The 19454-nt window shown below is 34.0% G+C and overlaps 1 protein-coding gene across 1 annotated transcript in view; it reads left to right on the forward strand.

Annotated features, from left to right (window-relative positions):
• Nucleotides 1-220: 220 nt before the first annotated feature.
• LOC149484223 (prolactin-releasing peptide receptor-like) overlaps nucleotides 221-19454 on the forward strand; it is a 67090-nt gene continuing 47856 nt past the window's right edge. The window contains exon 1 of the mRNA XM_089701827.1: nucleotides 221-570. The gene's annotated coding sequence lies outside the window, so the exon portion shown is untranslated. The remainder of the gene's footprint in view (nucleotides 571-19454) is intronic.

Consider the following 19454-nt stretch of genomic DNA (forward strand, 5'->3'; position numbering starts at 1 on the left):
TATTACATTTCAAAAGTTGTATCACTCATGAATAATTGATGATAGTTCGTGGAAACTTAATTATAATTTGCTATGACACGAGTCAGAATTCTGTTATCAGTTTTCAAAACAATTACCACGCCTCAAGGCTCAAGCCAAAGCCCAAAAACCATAACAGTATGGAAGGTGTGATTCTCAATTATAAGTTAAAAGTTGGAACGACTTAATTACTGTAAGTATTCTGTCATGGCGTCGGATACTGAAGAGACCAGTGTTGTACTTCAGTTCGATTACAGATACCATACGAGGAGCACGTCACTCCGCCATCCCAAACTTGCAAACCGCGATCGAGCTTGGCTGTTTGACACTGGCTGGAAAAGCGTGTGCCAAAAAAAAAGAATAAAAAAACCAAGCTGTCAATTTTTTGGCGGGAATTAAAATTTTGACAGTTTGTAATTTGTTAAAAACTTTTTCAGTTTCTTCAGTGAACTTTATTATAATGTAAAGTGTAAAGTGAAGTACTCAATTGCAGATTGTTAGAGATTTTGCAGTCTATTTCGAAATATCAGCTGAAAATCTTGTTTATTAGAGGTAAGTATAGAAAATAAAATTTTAATAATTGACGTATTTAAATTATTTACGTTAAATAGTTTAAATACATTTGTAAATATATTAATTTTAATCAGCAGTAATAAATAAATTTCTATTACTAAGTATCAACATGTCTATTACAATATAGTATAATTTCAGTAAAATTGTTGGTTTCCTCGTGATTATTGCTTCTGTTGCTGAAAATTTGTTTCGTAAACTTTTAACCAGGTGTTGCACCTATCATTCGATTTGAATTTAATACTCTGATTAAATAATATAAAATTGTTTTAATTATACATTACGTATATTTTATGTATTTTATTAATTATTTATAAATTCAGAATGTAAAAGAACGTTACATTTATTTTCATCGATTTTTCAAAATTTATTATTTAATTACATGTTAAGTATAGAATTCAGGATAATTTTGCGATTAAAAATTTCCTCTGTATTATCACAGTAGGTACATATAGAAAATAATATTTGTTAGACTGTGGCATTATTATTTATTATTAACTAGCGGTCCGCCCCGGCTTCGCCCGTGGTACATAATATTTACGTTTTCTCTACATAAGAACCATCCTCGTACTTCAAGGAATATAATAAAAAAAGAATTATCGAAATCGGTTCAGCCGTTCTCGAGTTATGCGCTTACCAACACATTTTGCGATTCATTTTTATATATAAGAAGATTAATGAATAATAAGATTATTACCATTACTCTGTATAAATAAATTACTAATTCATTAACAACGATTTAGGACAAATATTGTATAGAAACTATGAGTATTAAAAATACTCATTTGTTCCAAGTCACTAAATAAACATATAAAAGCAATACATATGTATGAGAATTGGAATAACAAAGGTAATTTTGACACTATTTGTATTAAAGTGCCTACTTTGAATATTGATTTTTCTTCATATGAAAATGATCATAATTTGAGTCGGAAAAAGCTGGGCCACATGCAATACTAGGAAATAGTTTCACAGAAGATTGAAAACGATTATATTTCCTAGTATAAAAGAGTATATTCATAGAACTATACTTTACACGTTGTTTATGATCGAAATTTTGCTAAAAAAGTAAGGTCAAATACCTTCATACCAACTTGGTAAATCATAATAGTTGTCCAAGAAATAGCCAAGAGCAAGGTATTTAAAATGTAACGAGAATTTTTATTATTTCTGCGAATTTTTATTACACTATTTGAAATTCCTCTCTAATACTGCGCAAGTTTTCTACGGTATTTTGTGAGAACACCGTTCCTGGGACATTATGAAATTTATTATCTCCTAACCGTTCCGGGATAATATTTTAATGTCACTTTAACGACTAGATAAGCTTGAGACTTAAAGTCTACTAGAGTTAAGCTGTCGATAATTTACAACTTGTTTGACATGTTTTTACGCAAACTATCTCTTATCTATAACATAGGTGTTATATATCTGTATATGTAGGTATATATTATAATAGCTATAGCTATTTCAGAGGATTATGGTAACTAACATTGTGACACGAGTATTTTATATTATTTATTGTATAATTATATGTATATATAGATATAGAAAAATGATTCCTTATTTTCCTTTGCATTACGTATGATTGGCTGGATCGCAATCGGTCACACGACTCATCACAACAAGAAAATAATTCGCAAATCAGTAATTGTTTGTTTGTTGTATTTGTTATTGTCAGAAGAAAAACAAATTGAGGAAAGTCCTGCTGACGAACCGAAAATTTAACAAAACGAATCGGGAAATGTGGGAGTTACCTTATATCACATTTATAATTTGATAGGAAACTTCTTTCAGGTCAATTAGTTTTAAAATAACAAGAATGTTTAACATTATAAAAGTGACTGGAGCACTAAAGTGAATTATTTTGTTAACTTCAATGTACTCAAATTTCAAAGTCCATAAGATAATACGAAATGCCTATCACTACATAGTATAAAACAAAGTCGCTTTCTCTGTCTCTATGTCCCTATGGCCCTATGTATGCTTAAATCTTTAAAACTACGCAACGTATTTTGATGCGGTTTTTTTTAATAGATAGAGTGATTCAAGAGGGAGGTTTTAGTATATAATTTATTATGTTTTAGACAAAGCGGGCGAAGCCGCGAGCAGAAAGCTAGTTGTAAATAAAAAACACGGAACTTAATAAGATAGCCCTGAGGGCTACCTCAATTATTACTGAAATAAACAACATTCAGTAATAAGAATTGTTGATATCTTTTGAAAATGATATCTTCGGTATATTAAGAACTAAACCAAGGCCATGTTTATTGTTCTGGTTATTTGTATCCTGTAATTTATCTTCAATATGTAATGTGATCACTTCATAACAATTGAACATTTCGAGAACGATTCTTTTATATATTTTCTTCTGTTATTAACAGATGCGGGTGATGTGACATTTACGTAATCTACAATAACTCTACAAGCTATTTAAAGCTTACAAGCAACAAGTTTTTACTGAAAAACAATGGAAACAATTACGTAAAACTCTTTGTACCTTCACTGGTTGACCCCGCACAGGTTTTCCTAGGTGGTTCCTAGGGATTTACATTTTATGTGAAAGTTTGTAAAAAAATTGTGAATAATAAATAAATTTTGAATTTGAATTTGATTTGAATTTGAATTTTATCTTTAACCAAGCGTACCAAGAAATAACCGTATATAAATAAAGTAAACACATAAATACTTACAGTCGTAAAAAGCGTTTCAACAGTTTAATTAATATTCTGATAACTAGATAGTGAGCAGATACAATTGAACAAACATACAGTCAATCTCTTCGATCTAGTTAAAATTTATAAAGATTTTATATTACATTTAAAAAAACTAGCAGTAAATATTTAAATACCACATGACCTTAGCTAAAACTATTTTATTAATATTGCGATTATTTAAAATGATAAGACAGACGACCTGATCCGAGTGGCAGGGAGCCGCTGGATGCAGGCCGCCGGTGACCGGTCGTACTGGAAATCCTTGAGGGAGGCCTTTGTCCAGCAGTGGTCGTCCCACGGCTGAAACGACGAAACTGATAAAAATTTATTAAATATGCAAATTGTACGATCTAAGTCGGAAGTAATACATTGTGATTTGTGATATTAATTTTGCATATTTTTTCTCTTATTATAAGTATTAACTCAAATTATGAAGTTTTCAACAACAACAATTAGTAAGTAAATATTCATCATATAACAACAACAAAATGTGAAACAGAAAAATCAAAACACACTCATAAATCATGCCTCATTGTGCTTTTACTTCTTCACGAATGAATTTTCTTGTTACATAAAAAATAAACATTTTATTTTAGGAAGAATAAGCCAGTTATACGTTAGGAAATACAAATACAATTCTTAGGAAATACAAATTTCCTAAGATGTCTAGACGTAAGATGATCGTAGAAGACATAGCTAAGTGTGTTTTTATCAAATTCCTTACAAATGATCCTGAAATAGGTCAATAGTGTTTATCTTTATATTCTTTATAGCGAAATCAGAACCTCTGAAAGTTCTATCAGTTAATTATCGTGCAAAATATATAGTAATAAAAGGTGTTTGGGACCTTCATAGTCTTTCTATGTTTTACAACCTGTTGGTTGTTGCTCATCGGGATATGGGTGAAAATTATATACCTACATACATATAACCTACAATATTAAATATTAATTTAATTGAAACTTTTTTATAAATATCAATTAGTATTGTTTTTATACAGGTATGCTACTTAAATGGTATCCCAGTCGATTTAAAAGTAATTACAAAATTGCGTAATGTTTTCGTACATAGGTTCGCGATGTTTCGCAATTTTGCACACGAAACAAATTATTCAAGCTAAATATAATAGTTACTGTAATTATTTTAAATTGTAATATACTTTTTGGCCTATTTAAACATTTAGGGGTTTGTTGTGAGAGATTATGACTCGCGTGGGAATATATAGTACCTACGTTGAGGTAATTACAGGATCGTTACATTTTAATCTTTATAGGGACTATAATAATTACTGCCATTATGTAAATGTCAGTTCTGCCCGCGGTTTTACCGGCATTGCTCCGCTCCTATTGGTCTTAGCGTGATAATATTATATTATATTGCCTATAGCCTTCCTTGATAAATGGCCTATCTGAAACTGAAAGAATACAATAATATTACAAATCGAACCCGTAGTTAATGATATTAATCGTTTAAATAAAATTTCTCTTCAGCTTTTTAATATTAGTATAGACTAGAACAACAGATCAACATCAAAATCGTCATGGAGTCAATATATTCCATGACAGAAAGAATGTGTATGGCCTGAACCCTTTTTTTTATTACGAATCTTATGTCCCAGCAGTGTGAACGAAATACGCTCACAATAATAAAAAGTGATTTATACGAAACTAGCTGTTCAACCCAGGTCTGTCCATCGTAATTTTATCGTAATGTTTGTTTTCAAAATTTTATCAGTTATTATCCTTATCAAATTGAAATTCAAATTACATCTATTTGCAAGAATGCAGTTACAAATATAGGTATTGTTGCCCTAATGAAGATCGAATCCAACTAGATAAATATCATTTAAATTGGTTCAGTCGTTCCTAAGTTATACAGTGAACTTGACTATATTTTATACCTATAGATGTAGGTATATTATTATGGAAATTTTTATAGCATATTAATAGTCTTTTAATCCACATTCCTCATGCTATCTTGTTAGGTCGAAAATGGACGTGGATGGTAAACATCTGTCGTAACTATTCTGGTATCTTTGTCTCTATTTTAAATTATTTTTCATCGTGAATATTACCTTTGAACTTCTGTTCCATACATTGAAAGGATGTCTGTTTAGATGTCTGTAACGGATTATGAGATATGTTTGCAACGAAGTTTGATTATTTGGTAAATACATGTGTTCAGATTTAAATTTTCCATACTAGTGGTATTTTACAGTGATACACATATTATATCTTAATATATATAAATCTCGTGTCACAATGTTTGTCCTCAATGGACTCCTAAACCACTTAACCGATTATAATAAAATTCGCACACCATGTGCAGTTCGATCCAACTTGAGAGATAGGATAGGTTTTATCCCAGAAATCCCACGGGAAAGGGAACTATGCGGGGTTTTCTCTGAAAACGCGGGCGAAGAATTATAACCAATTTGACACCATCTCTAGTATAAATAAAAACGATTGAAACAAGTTTTTAAAATAATTAGAAACATGAATAGGTAATTTAAAGCAATAATTTCTAAAACAATTCTGCAATGTCATAATTATGAAGAGTTTAATACTGGCCATAAACTTTCAAATATTAAAGCCTAAGAAACAATAACCTCGACCATAAAATTTACCAACGAATTAAATTTTCTTTACAATTTGCGAATATTTCCCGTTACCGTTTTTATGAGGTTGTTGCTGTCCTCGCGTTTATTTAATTTTGGTTACAATATAGACTCTATATTATATAGTTTCTCAAAAGTTTTTCCGTTCTAATAATTCTTGATACTTAGTGATACTCATCGCCTGCAAATTAAAAAATTGATTTCAATTCGTAATGTGTAACATTATTTTATTTAACTATTCAAAATTCAAAATTCAAATTCAAATTGCTTTATTTGCATAATGTAGAATTACAAAGATGTTTGTAGATACAGATAATATAGATCCTTAAACATTCTGCTCGTAGTTGAGCGTGCAAATATATTATAAACTACATTAAATACAATATTATATCCCACAACACAGTAGATCCCAATACAGTAGAAGAAAAAAAATTTAAAATTAAAAAATTATTAACGCTTCATTCTTCAATAAGAAAAATAATAATAACCTTGTACACAAATCAGTATAGCTATCAGTCAATCACTACAAAATATGCGCTAGCAGCACACATTTATGAACATTTTAATTATGTTCATTATTTCCCATACCCTATTACCCTTTATAATATACCAATTCCTTCAACACAAGGAAACCTTGAACATTACAAAGTCAACAACAACAATTTAATCCACACTGCTCTATACCAGTGTAAAATGAAAGCCAATAAGATTAATCAGGATATTAACTCCCAAGTCAACAGGCCATATTACATCCGACATACATCCCTTGGACATCCAAACTGAATATATTGCTTCCTACAAACTTACAGAGACAATTACCATACCTCTTTTGTCAGTATGAATCTGACTAGGCATTTTCTATAGGATAACTTTTCTAAGTCAACAATTCTTTTGATACTAATTTTACATTAGCTTGTAGATGGAAAACGCATTTCTTATTGACATATTTTTTATTATTTGTTGTAGAATTCATACTAATTCACACTCGGAAATTTTCAATTGAAAATCCAAAGTTACGGCTTGGAACTACGGACAGACTGACAGCGTAGCTTTAGTTTTAAATCCAATTGGCACTATTTCTACGCTACTGCTCGACAACCTACCTTATATTATGTAGGTATTTTTCTTCTTTGTTTAAACCTCGTTATACTATTTCATTTTTTTAATAGAAAAAATCGAACACATGACGGGATTCGAACCCACGTCTTTCGAATAGTTTAAACTATTTCAATACCTAGTTAGTAAAATCAACATTTTGAGTATTACCTCTCTGCCTTAAAATATTATTATCTTACAAACTTACCCTTAAGTTTAGATATATTCATAATCCACCTACATAGTTGAAACTTCCTAGTACCTGTATTTTACAGTTAGTGGATTTCTATGAAACTTGCAACTGAAACGGTTCCTATTAATCTCTTCACATTTCCATTTCTTAGACTAGAAACTTCCTTTAAATCCTTCATAACTTTACACTTTTCAAAGCCAGTAAGATATCAAAGATATTGTAGGTATTTTAGAAGCAAAGTAACGATCCCGATCTTGATAGAGGAACATACAACCTGTTTTAGTTTCGTTATGGATACGGATTTTTTCTACTTCAAAACAAAGACAAATTTTACCCGTCAAATGTCCAATAAATTCTGTAAGATAATATTGTCCATGATAAACTAATAACGTACCTAGCTTTTTATACCTAGTTCAAAGAATATTTAAATCTTTATTTCAAACTAGTAAACAGAAAATAATACGTTCTTATTTAATATTAAAGGAACTAAATATTAATAAATAAGACGAAGATAAATAAGCAAAAAGCTCTACTTCTGACAAAAATAAAGAAAAATAAAATATAAAATGTATTCGATTAAATCCCCAGCCATTTACTATCTGAGAAAAATCACATATGCTATAATATCCCAACCATTTCGCAGTTTCTTTTAACTCAAGATCCAAGGATCTCAGTTTCAATACAAAAAGCAGTAATTAATCTTTGTATTGTTCTTCTGAATTAAATGAAACTTGAAATTCGCCTTTAGATTAATCTTAGCCGCGAATAAAAGAATACGTACTTTTGTATAATTATAATTTTCTCTACAATGACCGAGTTGGGGTAGGTCGTTCTGTTTAATTCTAGAGAAAAAGGGTGAAGTTTTGTTTTATTTGGTAAAGAATTCATTAAAAATAATTAAACAAGTTCGATAATTATTCTTCGTATGCGCACATTCTATGTCATGGCAGGCATTAGTACAAGGCGCAACGGAAAATAACTATTGAACGAAATCAACTACATAAATATGTTTACTACATATTATTACGTACTTAGCGCTACTTATCTATACTAATATTATAAAGCTGAAGAGTTTGTTTGTTTGTTTGTTTGTTTGTTTGAACGCGCTAATCTTGGGAACTACTGGTCCGATTTGAAAAATTATTTCAGTGTTAGAGATAGCCCATTTATCGAGGAAGGCTATAGGATATATATCATCACGCTAAGACCAACAGATGCGGAGCTACGCAGTGAAACCGCGCGGCACAGCTAGTTACTTATAATGTAGTGTGATAATACCAAAAATACCACATGGCCTATACGCTACGCCTTCTTAACATAAACGAATACTAAAGTCTTTATAAAAAGCGCTCCAGAAGTAACTAATACGCGTGTAATAAACAAGAATAATAAAAAGATCTTTAATACAAAATTACCGCCAATTAAATTAACGGGCTATAATGAAGCACGCCATAAACTTTGATAGCAAGGTAAGTGTGATCCTCCCTATCCCTCCCAATACTAAATTCCCTCTCTGCAATCATTATCTGTTATATGATATAACAATGGGGGAAATATGTCTTTATTTAACTAATGTTCTTCTATTTATTGATTCTTATAATTTCGAGTTTGAAGTTTACTTTGACTTGGTAGGAAAAATTATTATGTATTTTATGGAGCAAAAAAAAATATTCATTTAAATACGTGTGCCGGTACGCTAGCAAAATGTTTTATATGGCGTTTTACAAAAACTGTAAGTAATCATATCAATTCATAAAAATAAAGTGAAGCAAATTAGAAGAGTAGAATTATTCTGAATCAATTATATCCTACAACTGTTCCTAGAAGGCTAAAAACTTTATTTTAGTGTTAAACTAGATTTCCGCCCGCGGCTTCGCCCGCGTTTTCAAAGGAAAACCCGCATAGTTCCCGTTCCCGTGGGATTTCCGGGATAAAACCTATCCTATGTGTTAATCCAAGTTACCCTCTATATGTGTGCTAAATTTCATTGTAATCGGTTCAGTAGTTTTTACGTGAAAGAGTAACAAACATCCATACATCCATACATCCATACATCCAAACCAACTTTCGCCTTTATAATAGTATTAAGATGAATTTCAATTTATAATATCCCAAATACCGCGTAAAAGCAACATCTAAGCCAGCCAGCTTAATAATATTAACAAGATATTTTAATTTATTATTTAAATTTATATTATAACTAGCTAACCGCCCGCGGTTTCACCCGCTTTGTCTAAAACCTAATAAATTATATACTAAAACCTTCCTCTTGAATCACTTTATCTATTAAAAAAAACCGCATCAAAATCCGTTGCGTAGTTTTAAAGATTTAAGCATACAAAGGGACATAGGGACAGAGAAAGCGACTTTGTTTTATACTATGTAGTGAAGTGCAAACTTTTATAGTAAGTTTGCTACGTTGTCTGTTACTAAAGCGCGTCACACACGGTGAAGATACTATAATATTTTATCTTAAGATACTGTTATATTTTATATTACAGTATCTTAACGCATCCGGTATCAGCGTTTGGACCATCATTTTTCTTTTTGTCATTGCGTACTAAGACCCCTGTAGAAGTCAGCTAGCAGTATAGATTTATGAATAAACTAGCTTTCCGCCTGCGGCATTTTCAAAGAAAAACCCGCGTAGTTCCCGGGATAAAACCTATCCTATGTGTTAATCCAAGTTACCATTTATATGTGTGCTAAATTTTTATTGTAATTGGTTCAGTAGTATTTGCGTGAAAGAGTAACAAACGTACAAATACACATCCATCCTTACAAAGTTTCGCATTTATAAGTAAGATCGTTCTGAACATGCATCACAGTTTCTGACACAGAATATAATACACCATTTATAAGTTTTGAAATGCTATCACTCGATACAGCCTTGGGACATGCTTGGGACTGAGCCAATACAAAGTTTCCTCTTCTTTTAGTTTCCTTATAAATATGACGCGGAAAAGATTGTGTTTGATAAGGATTTGTTGTTATTATGTTCACGTGAATACTAGATAACGAATACTGGCTAATGAATATTCTAGTGTGTTTTCGCTGCTAAATACTTTAACTAAAACATCTCATTTGCAATTTCCTACTTAAAGTATGTAGGTATCAAAAACTTTAAAAAAATAATATAATATGGATGGTAGATTATGTATACAAGCAATGATTTCTTGTTACTGTAATACATCTTCAATATCTCAGAGAATGTAATTATCAAATTAAATTGAAAGCAAATTATCCCTCCTTCTGTCTAAAACAATACATACAAGCGTAGTGATTAACTCACAACAAAATAAACTACGACAGACAATATTTACAATATCTATATCAGCTCGAATCACATCTCGATGCCCTTGGTGGAGACGAAAGACCTACCAAATATCGCAAAGATTACTTGATAACATATCAGGATCACAGTCTTATGGGATTATTTTGTTATCAACTATGCGGAATTCTCTCTAGTTTTTAGCGAGATAAGTAGCTCTTGTTAAATTATGATGTGCGGTATACAGTCCGTTATTTACGATGTACTTAGTGTTTTCTTTACACTGTTTTGTCTTGTTAAGGAGTAATGGTTGCTTTTGTGTAGTTTTAAAAGTATAAAACGATGTTCTGCGTAACAAAAGAATTTTTTTTTATCGCTTAAGCAGGCACACGAGCTGGCGGGTCACCTGATGGAAAGTGATGCCCGCCGCCCATAAGCATTCGCGATGTTAGGGCCACCGCGAATGTGATGCCGGCCTTTGAGGTATAAATATGCCCTTTTCTTGAAGGCCTCTGCGTCGAATCTGTTTGGGAACACTGAGGATGGTAAATCGTTCCACAGGGTCAAATTCCAATTTTATCGCATCTACTATTTGTGTTTGTGTGTCGTATGTAACCTATAAACTATAAAGTATATATTCGTGTTTGTTGTTTTATTAATAAAAATGTCTTGAGCAGGAAATTCGGATTGAATATGAGTACGAAATCTCATAAGCCAAGCAACGTTTAATAAAATGAAATGTACACAAACAAATTATATTGTGTATCAGCAGATTTCCGCTACATTACAATTCTTCAGACATGTCGTGTAATATCAATTACTACATGAACATATTATTGTCTACATAAAAATAGAAAACACGCACGGGAATTTTTATGAGCGCTTTATAGACGTTTGCATTAATATGGTAAAATTGTCTGAATAACTTCGGAAATTATTGTCAAAAATTGCGTGTTAGTAATCATTTTTACAAAGAAGAATATCAGTCTGGAGGACGATATTGTAGGACAGCAATAAAACCTACTTTATGAGTACTAAATGTTACTTATGTTACTCAATAAATAGCGTATATCGAGTGTATTTATGTCAAGTATACCTATTACCAGCAGTGGAGCAGTGGTGGCTCAGTGGTGAGACCTCGGACTTCGAATCGATAAGTCCGGGGTTCGAGACCAGGCGAGCGCGCAGGAAATAAATTGATTTTTCAATTTATTTGCGCATGTTGTAACATCACCACTGTTCGAACGGTGAAGGAAAACATCGTGAAGAAACCGACATGTCGAAGAATTAAAAAGTTCACGACATGTGTCATCCGCCAACACGCACTTGGCCAGCGTGGTGGATTATGGCCTGTACCCTCATAGGAGGCCCGTGTCCCAGCAGTGGGAACATATATGGGCTGATGATGATGATGATGATGATGATACCTATTACCTATATTTTGAGAATAGGGTAAGGTTTTGAGTATATTATGCAAAGAAGTTGTGAAACAAAATAGGTTTTTTTAAAAGGTGCCCATTCTACTAAATTCTTCAAATCTTTTGAAGTGGGAGTCGAGCATGCTTCGGCACGAATTGGGCCAGCTCGCACCGGGGAAGGTACCACACTCCCACAGAAAACCGGCGTGAAATAGCAGCATGCAAATGCTGCTGTGTTTCGTACGGTGAGTGGGAGGTCCGGAGGCCCATCCTATTCCCTTCCTATACCTATCCTTTCCTTTATTCCCATCATAAATCCTATCCCTACCTCTTTTTAATGAACAACATGGCAGCGGAATTAAATTACTTTTTACCCCAGGAGGGTACCAACCTTCACAGTGTTGGAGAATCCCTTCCTGAGCATTCATGCTCGGGCTGCCCTGCGTACTCTGGGGAGGGCAAAATCCCGCTCAAGAATACCACCAAGCGCAAACGAGCACATAAGTCTGTGCCACCTTCATTGTCCGTAGACTTTTGCAATGTGAGAGGCCTGCATTCTAACCTGAATCCCGTCCATCACCACCTAGAGACAGAAAAGCCGGCATTGTTGTTTCTTACAGAGACACAAATTCGTTCACCTTCCGACACAACATATCTCTGTTACCCAGGATACAAACTGGAGCACACTTTCATCCCACGAGCTGGTGTGTGTGTGTTTGTGAGGGAGGATATTTGCTATCGTCGTCTTGTCGGTCTTGAGGGCACTGACCTATCAATTATTTGGCTCCGTGCGGACTGTGGTGACCATCCCCGCATCTACGCATGTTTGTATCGGTCACATAGTGGTGATGCAGAAACCGACCGTCTCATCGAGCACATCCAAACAACGGCTGATGCAGTACATGAACAGATCCCCTCCGCAGAAATAATTATCTTAGGCGATTTTAATGCCCATCATACCCAATGGTTGGGTTCACGTACCACTGATCATGCGGGGAGATCTGTACACAACTTCGCGATGGCTTACGGACTTACGCAACTGGTCTCCTCAATAACGAGACTACCCGACATTGCTGACCACACACCCTCTATACTAGACCTTCTGCTGACCTCCCATCCGGCTAATTATCAGGTAAAAGTCGAAGCCCCTCTTGGGACTTCAGATCACTGTTTAATTCGGAGTACAGTGCCAATCTTGCGTTCATCACGGCCCCGTTCACTTGGGAGTCGCCGCGTTTGGCACTATAGGTCAGCAGATTGGGATGGGATGCGGGAATTTTTTGCATCCTACCCTTGGAAGCAAGTCTGCCTTGCACCTGATCCAAGTGACTATGCTGACTCAGTTGCGGATGTGGTGCTGCAGGGAATGGAACTTTTCATTCCAAACTCTGTAGTACTCGTCGGCGGTAAGTCCCAGCCCTGGTATGGTCGTCCTTGCAAAATGGCTGCTCGCCTGAAGCAAGAGTGTTTCCATGCCTGGGCAGAAGCAATGTCTAATAAGGATCCAAATGCTAGTGCTCTCAAAAAACGGTACAACTCTGCTGCCAGGGCCTACAAGAGGAAAATATCCACAGCAAAGTCGGAGTTTATTGGCAGCATAGGCGAGAAACTTTTACGCTACCCTTCTGGGAGCCGTGCTTTTTGGTCACTCGCCAAAGCTGTCCAAGGAAACTTCTGCAAGCCCTCGCTTCCACCCTTGCGGCGGGAAGATGATACTTTAGCCCACTCCTCCAAAGAGAAAGCCGATCTTCTGGGTGCTCTCTTTGCATCCAACTCAACATTAGATGACAGAGGAAATGTACCGCCTACTATCATGCGGTGCAAGAGCTCCATGCCGAATGTGCATTTCAGACAGAATGCTGTGCGAAAAGCTCTCTTCTCTCTTGATACACATAAGTCGAGTGGGCCCGACGGTATCCCCGCCATTGTGTTGAAAAGATGTGCTCCCGAACTGGCACCGGTTCTAACTGAGCTGTTTCGGTACTCTTATAACACCGGCATTGTACCTGCCTCATGGAGGACTGCCTCAGTGCACCCGATCCCTAAAAAAGGCGATCAATCGGATCCAACCAACTACAGACCAATTGCTATTACCTCCCTGCTCTCCAAAGTGATGGAAAACATCATTAACAGCCAGCTATTGGGTTATCTGGAGGAGAACCAGCTGATCAGTGACCAACAGTATGGTTTTCGTCATGGACGGTCGGCTGGTGATCTTCTAATCTTCTTAACTCACCGATGGGCAAGTGCTGTTGAGAGCAAGGGGGAAGCTTTAGCGGTTAGTCTGGACGTTGCAAAAGCCTTCGATCGGGTGTGGCATCAGGCGCTCCTCTCGAAAGTTACAGCCTATGGACTTCCAGAGAAATTATGCAAGTGGATTGCCAGTTTTCTTACAGCGCGCAGTATTCGAGTCTTGGTCGATGGATCAAGCTCTGACTTATTACCTGTGAACGCTGGCGTTCCCCAAGGCTGCGTACTCTCACCCACACTGTTCCTTCTGCATATCAATGACATGTTACAAATTAGTAACATTCATTGCTATGCAGATGACAGTACTGGTGATGCTATATATACCGGCCGCACTAATATTTCTCTGGAACACGTCCAAGAGTACCGTAACATACTTGTGTCCAAAATTGAGACTCTTCTTGGAGAAGTCTCAGAGTGGGGTCGACAAAATCTTGTCCGATTTAACCCTGACAAGACACAAGTATGTCTTTTTTCAGCTAAAAAAGCACCATTTATCACGGCGCCCCTATTTGAGAACACTCCCCTTAGTATCAAGTCTAGTATCGGAATTCTTGGTGTCAATATTTCTGATGACGTTCAGTTCCGCTATCACTTGGAAGGCAAAGCTACACTAGCTTCCAAAAAATTGGGTGTCCTAAATAGAGCGAAGCAGTATTTCAGGCCTGAACATCTATTACTACTGTACAAAGCACAAATACGGCCTCATATGGAATACTGCTCCCATCTCTGGGCCGGGGCACCACAATATCAGCTCCTGCCACTTGATAGCGTGCAACGAAGAGCCGTCAGAATTATTGGCAAACAAGCACTTACCGATCGACTTGATTCTCTAGATTTGCGACGAGACGTTGCATGTTTATGCGTCTTCTACCGTCTGTATAATGGGGAGTGCTCTGAGGAGTTGTTTGAGCTGATACCTGCCGCGGAATTCCACAACCGTACCGCACGGCATAAGACCAAGTTTCACGCTCACCATTTGGACCTCTGGCGCTCTAGTACGGTGCGATTTACCCGCCACTTCATTCCGCGCACAACCAAATTGTGGAACAGCCTGCCTTCGGCGATATTCCCGAACGCCTATGACATCGAGGCATTTAAAAAGAGAATATACCTCCACCTTAAAAAGTCGGCAACACATCCTCGGACACGTCTGTAGATGCCTATGGGCTGTGGAATTGCTTACCATCAGGCGATCCACATGCTCGTTTGCCTTCTTTCATATAAAAAAAAAAAAAAAAAAAAAAAAAAAATCTTAATATGTAGAGTATAATTTATTTAAATGTAATAATCTAAACTCGAAAAATCTCGTTAATTTTCTGAATTATTTAGATTTACTAAATTCGCCTTTAAGATAAGAAAATGAAGAAGAAAACCATATTTCAGTTAATTGGAATTACAAGAAAATGCCAAATGAATTGCTTGATCGCAAAAAATGTAATTCGGTTTTTTATACTTATAAATTTCTTAAGAAATATTATTTTTACGGTTTGGGTTAAGCAGCTTATTTAAAGGTTACGTTATAAATTTATATATTATTGTAAAATGAAAAACAAAATTAATCCTTAAAAACCTATGAAAAACAAAATTAATCCTTAAAAACACTAAGAAGGTATTTATATTTATTTATTAACCAAAATAATATTACCAACGCCATTATCAATAGCTAGCTGCATACCGCAGTTTCACCCGCGTGGCTCCACTTCTGTTGGTCTTAGCGTGATGATATATGGGCTATCAAACACCGAAAGAATTTTTCAAATCGGACCAGTAGTTCTTGAGATTAGCGCGTTAAAATAAACAAACAAACAAACTCTTCAACTTCTAATATTAGTATAGTATAGATGTAGCATCATTCGTTTACTTTACCACATCACAGCAATACGTACTTCCTATTCGTCAAATATAAAAGTGAGAATTGTATAAGAATTGTTCATTCATTTATTCATTGAATTATTTTACATGTTTCAATAGTAATACAAATTTTCACAAAGAAAGCATCTAGAATCGTCTATAACGAACACTTGAATTTAAAATAAATTTTTAAATTTCGAAGTAACTATACCTCTTTTATTTTAATATCTATGGAGCATTAAAAATTATCAAACAACGCAATAATTTGTTCTACCATTCATTTATGTTATCAATTTTAATCTTACTATAATAATAATCATGACTATTATCCATTTGAATGCAATTTTATGTAAAATAAACGAGAGTATGAAATTTCATCTTTATTACAAAGTTGATTTTCCAGACTTCTATTTTAATTTCTACAAGACGCATCTTTTGTAAACAATATTTAAACTGTATTTAAAGTACTACAACATCTACATTACTACTATGAAGTTCTTTATAAATATTTATGATCATAACTTCTTATAGAGGCATCTTTTAAACCTTTTTTTATTGTATTTCGATTGTACCTATTTAGAATACCTTGATGTTTATTGAATTATGTCCCCTTTAGAATAATAAGGCACATTCATGCAAGTTCTACGCTAGTACATTTAGTGTTCAAGTTATGCGGTCCACACAATGTATGAGATGGCTTTAGATCCGTATCATGTACAATCTCAGCCAGCTGGCGAAACCAATCCAATTTTAGGTTCCTTGTGATTCTGTTAGCTTTTGTCTTGTGTGTATTTTGATAGATGTATACATATGTACAGTTTGTCACGTACACGCCTGACTTCTATAAAGAACATAAGATATATCTTACTCAAAATAAACACTTTTTTAAGTCATATGATATTATGTAGTATCCTAAACAACTATATCTACTACACTAGTTCATTTTAATACCAGTTAAGTTGAGCGAAACGAACATAGTCTACTTTAATGATATCAAATCTTTAAATGCAATTCCATCAAGATATAACAATTCACTAAATAACTTATATTTCTATATTTAAACCAACAATATACAGCCAAGCACTTAGCCTCTATATATAATTCAGAGTCTGAATTCAGAGTGCAATATAAAACGTACAGAACTATGAGAAGCATTCCTATCATATTACGAGCAATCTATGCAATTTGTATGCAATGCGGCACCAATTTGATGCAATCACAAACAGCTCCGTTTCAAATGCTATTTTTTATTACTGTATTCAGTTGAGTTTTACGAAGTTCCTGGACTTAATTAAAAATAGGAGATAGCCAGAATGATGTAGCTAGTTCCGAATTCAGTTGGGGAAAGCTTTACTTGGAAATTCAGCTTGAAAAAATAATATATAATGTGTATGTTATTACCATCCTGACCTTATGAAGTATTAGAATAATAATAAATAATAAATTCTTTATTTGACAACAAAAAAATATACATGTACATGCAATTATGGGATAACTTACATATAACATAAACCGCGGTTTATGTTTTAATTAATTGTACCTACAGCTACGCGTAGCTGTAGGTACAATTAATTGCAATATTTGAACAATGTCTCCTATGCTAGGAAATGCTAAAATGAAAATGACTAGAAGCATAGAATTATTAAATTACCTATGATAAACAAAACGCTAAGTTGCTACCTTTTTATAATAATTCTAAAGAATAAGGCGAATTATTAATTGACCTTTCCAGTTTTATACATGAGAACTTACTTGATAAACTTCTATATAGCTTTTTGAATAGCTAACTGTTTTTTTTTGTTTGTATTACAATAGATACCGTTGCTAATTCATTATAATCTCTCCATTAGCTAACTTGGCATACATTTCAAACGTTGTGTACAGTTTTCTATTTCATTCATTATGATCATAGTTTTTATAGAAATAAGTGCACCGTTTTAAGCACGATTTTATTAGCTTCACCTGTATATTTGTATGTAACCGGCTGCAGACTTGATTTTCATTCACTTTAAACGGACAGATTTAATTCAAAAGTACACTTATCAAGAAACGGAGAAAATATTATAATTTCATGAATATAGCGGGTTTTTAAAACTATATTGTTAATTATTATAATTTATATCACTATCAAATCTACGTATCTGCAGGTATGGCTATCGTTACTTCAATAATAATCATTGCAATGTTTTTCAAAATGCTATCGTTTGATTCTCAGATGGCTAAGTTATTTCGTAATAATCTTTTCCCTGATGGCGTAGTTTGAATTTTAACCTTAATAATTACAGTTTACAAAGTCTACGTAAACTTTTGGCTCGTAGGGTGTGTACGGTGTTTGTATCTAAATACAAATATTTGGAACATTTTGGTTACATTCGGTAGTAGTCTGTTTATATTCATTCGAATTACTATCATGTAAAATACTAATTCTTCTCGAGAAATATTTACATTAAATAAAAGCATAATTTCTTTATTATTTCTCGAGTTCTTTCAAAGTACAGGCGAAGTTTAAAATTGCGAATAAATAAGCTAACTTAGGTTAAACTACAAGCTGAATTTTCTTACAAAATTACACTAATTTTAAAATACTTTACGGATATAATATTTAGACCGGGGGATATTGACACAAAATTTCGAGTCATTTGTAACAGGATGGCGGTTCTACAGGGGTCTTATTACGCAATGACTAAAAGAAAAATGATGGTCAGAACGCTGGTACCGGCGGCTTAGTCGCGTGGGCGTTAGTCGAACTCGTCGGAAAATAGCTAAAGTCAAACGATTTGTAACACAAAAATTTTAGAATTTACCGATAGCCCATAAAAAAGAAGTAGGCGGTAGTGTCATGCCATACTTTTCCGGTGTGACTTACAGCCCGCCATACCGACGCGAATGTGTTGATTTAAAAAAAAAACAATTCAACCATTTGTACCAAGCTAACTTTTGCACAGATAACCATCATCGTGCAGCCATTTACGAAAATCGCCATGCCATACTTTTAAAAATTCAAAATTTAACTAAACGTTTAAAAATGTTGCATATCGGGATTCTTGTCACATAAATCTGAATAGGGTCTACAGTTACAGTTTACAGTTTGAACAAGACTTATTTGTATTTATATAAAAAAAAAACATTGTATCACCAGAATCCCGTTTCCAGGAAACGTGAAAAATAATCATATTTTTATTCCTAATTCTTTTAAGATTTTTTCTATTATATAATATTCTCAATCAAAATCACTTTCAATATTTACACGTTCTTTTTTAGCTGTCTTTTCCTCAATTTTTTAATAAACTCGTGTTCAATGTTATTAGGTCCATCAATTTCTATTATAATTTTTTTACATTTTATCGTAACTCTCACACCATTAGTGAGAAAAAAAATCGATTCGTTAGATTATTCGACTTTATATTTGCAACTCTTTTGCTCAAAAACCTTTGATGAGTTTGGCATGAAATTT

Source organism: Colias philodice, chromosome 12, assembly GCF_061535455.1.
Source record: "Colias philodice isolate Cphi_HAF_F1 chromosome 12, ilColPhil1 Martin Lab GWU primary, whole genome shotgun sequence".
Taxonomy (NCBI): domain Eukaryota; kingdom Metazoa; phylum Arthropoda; class Insecta; order Lepidoptera; family Pieridae; genus Colias; species Colias philodice.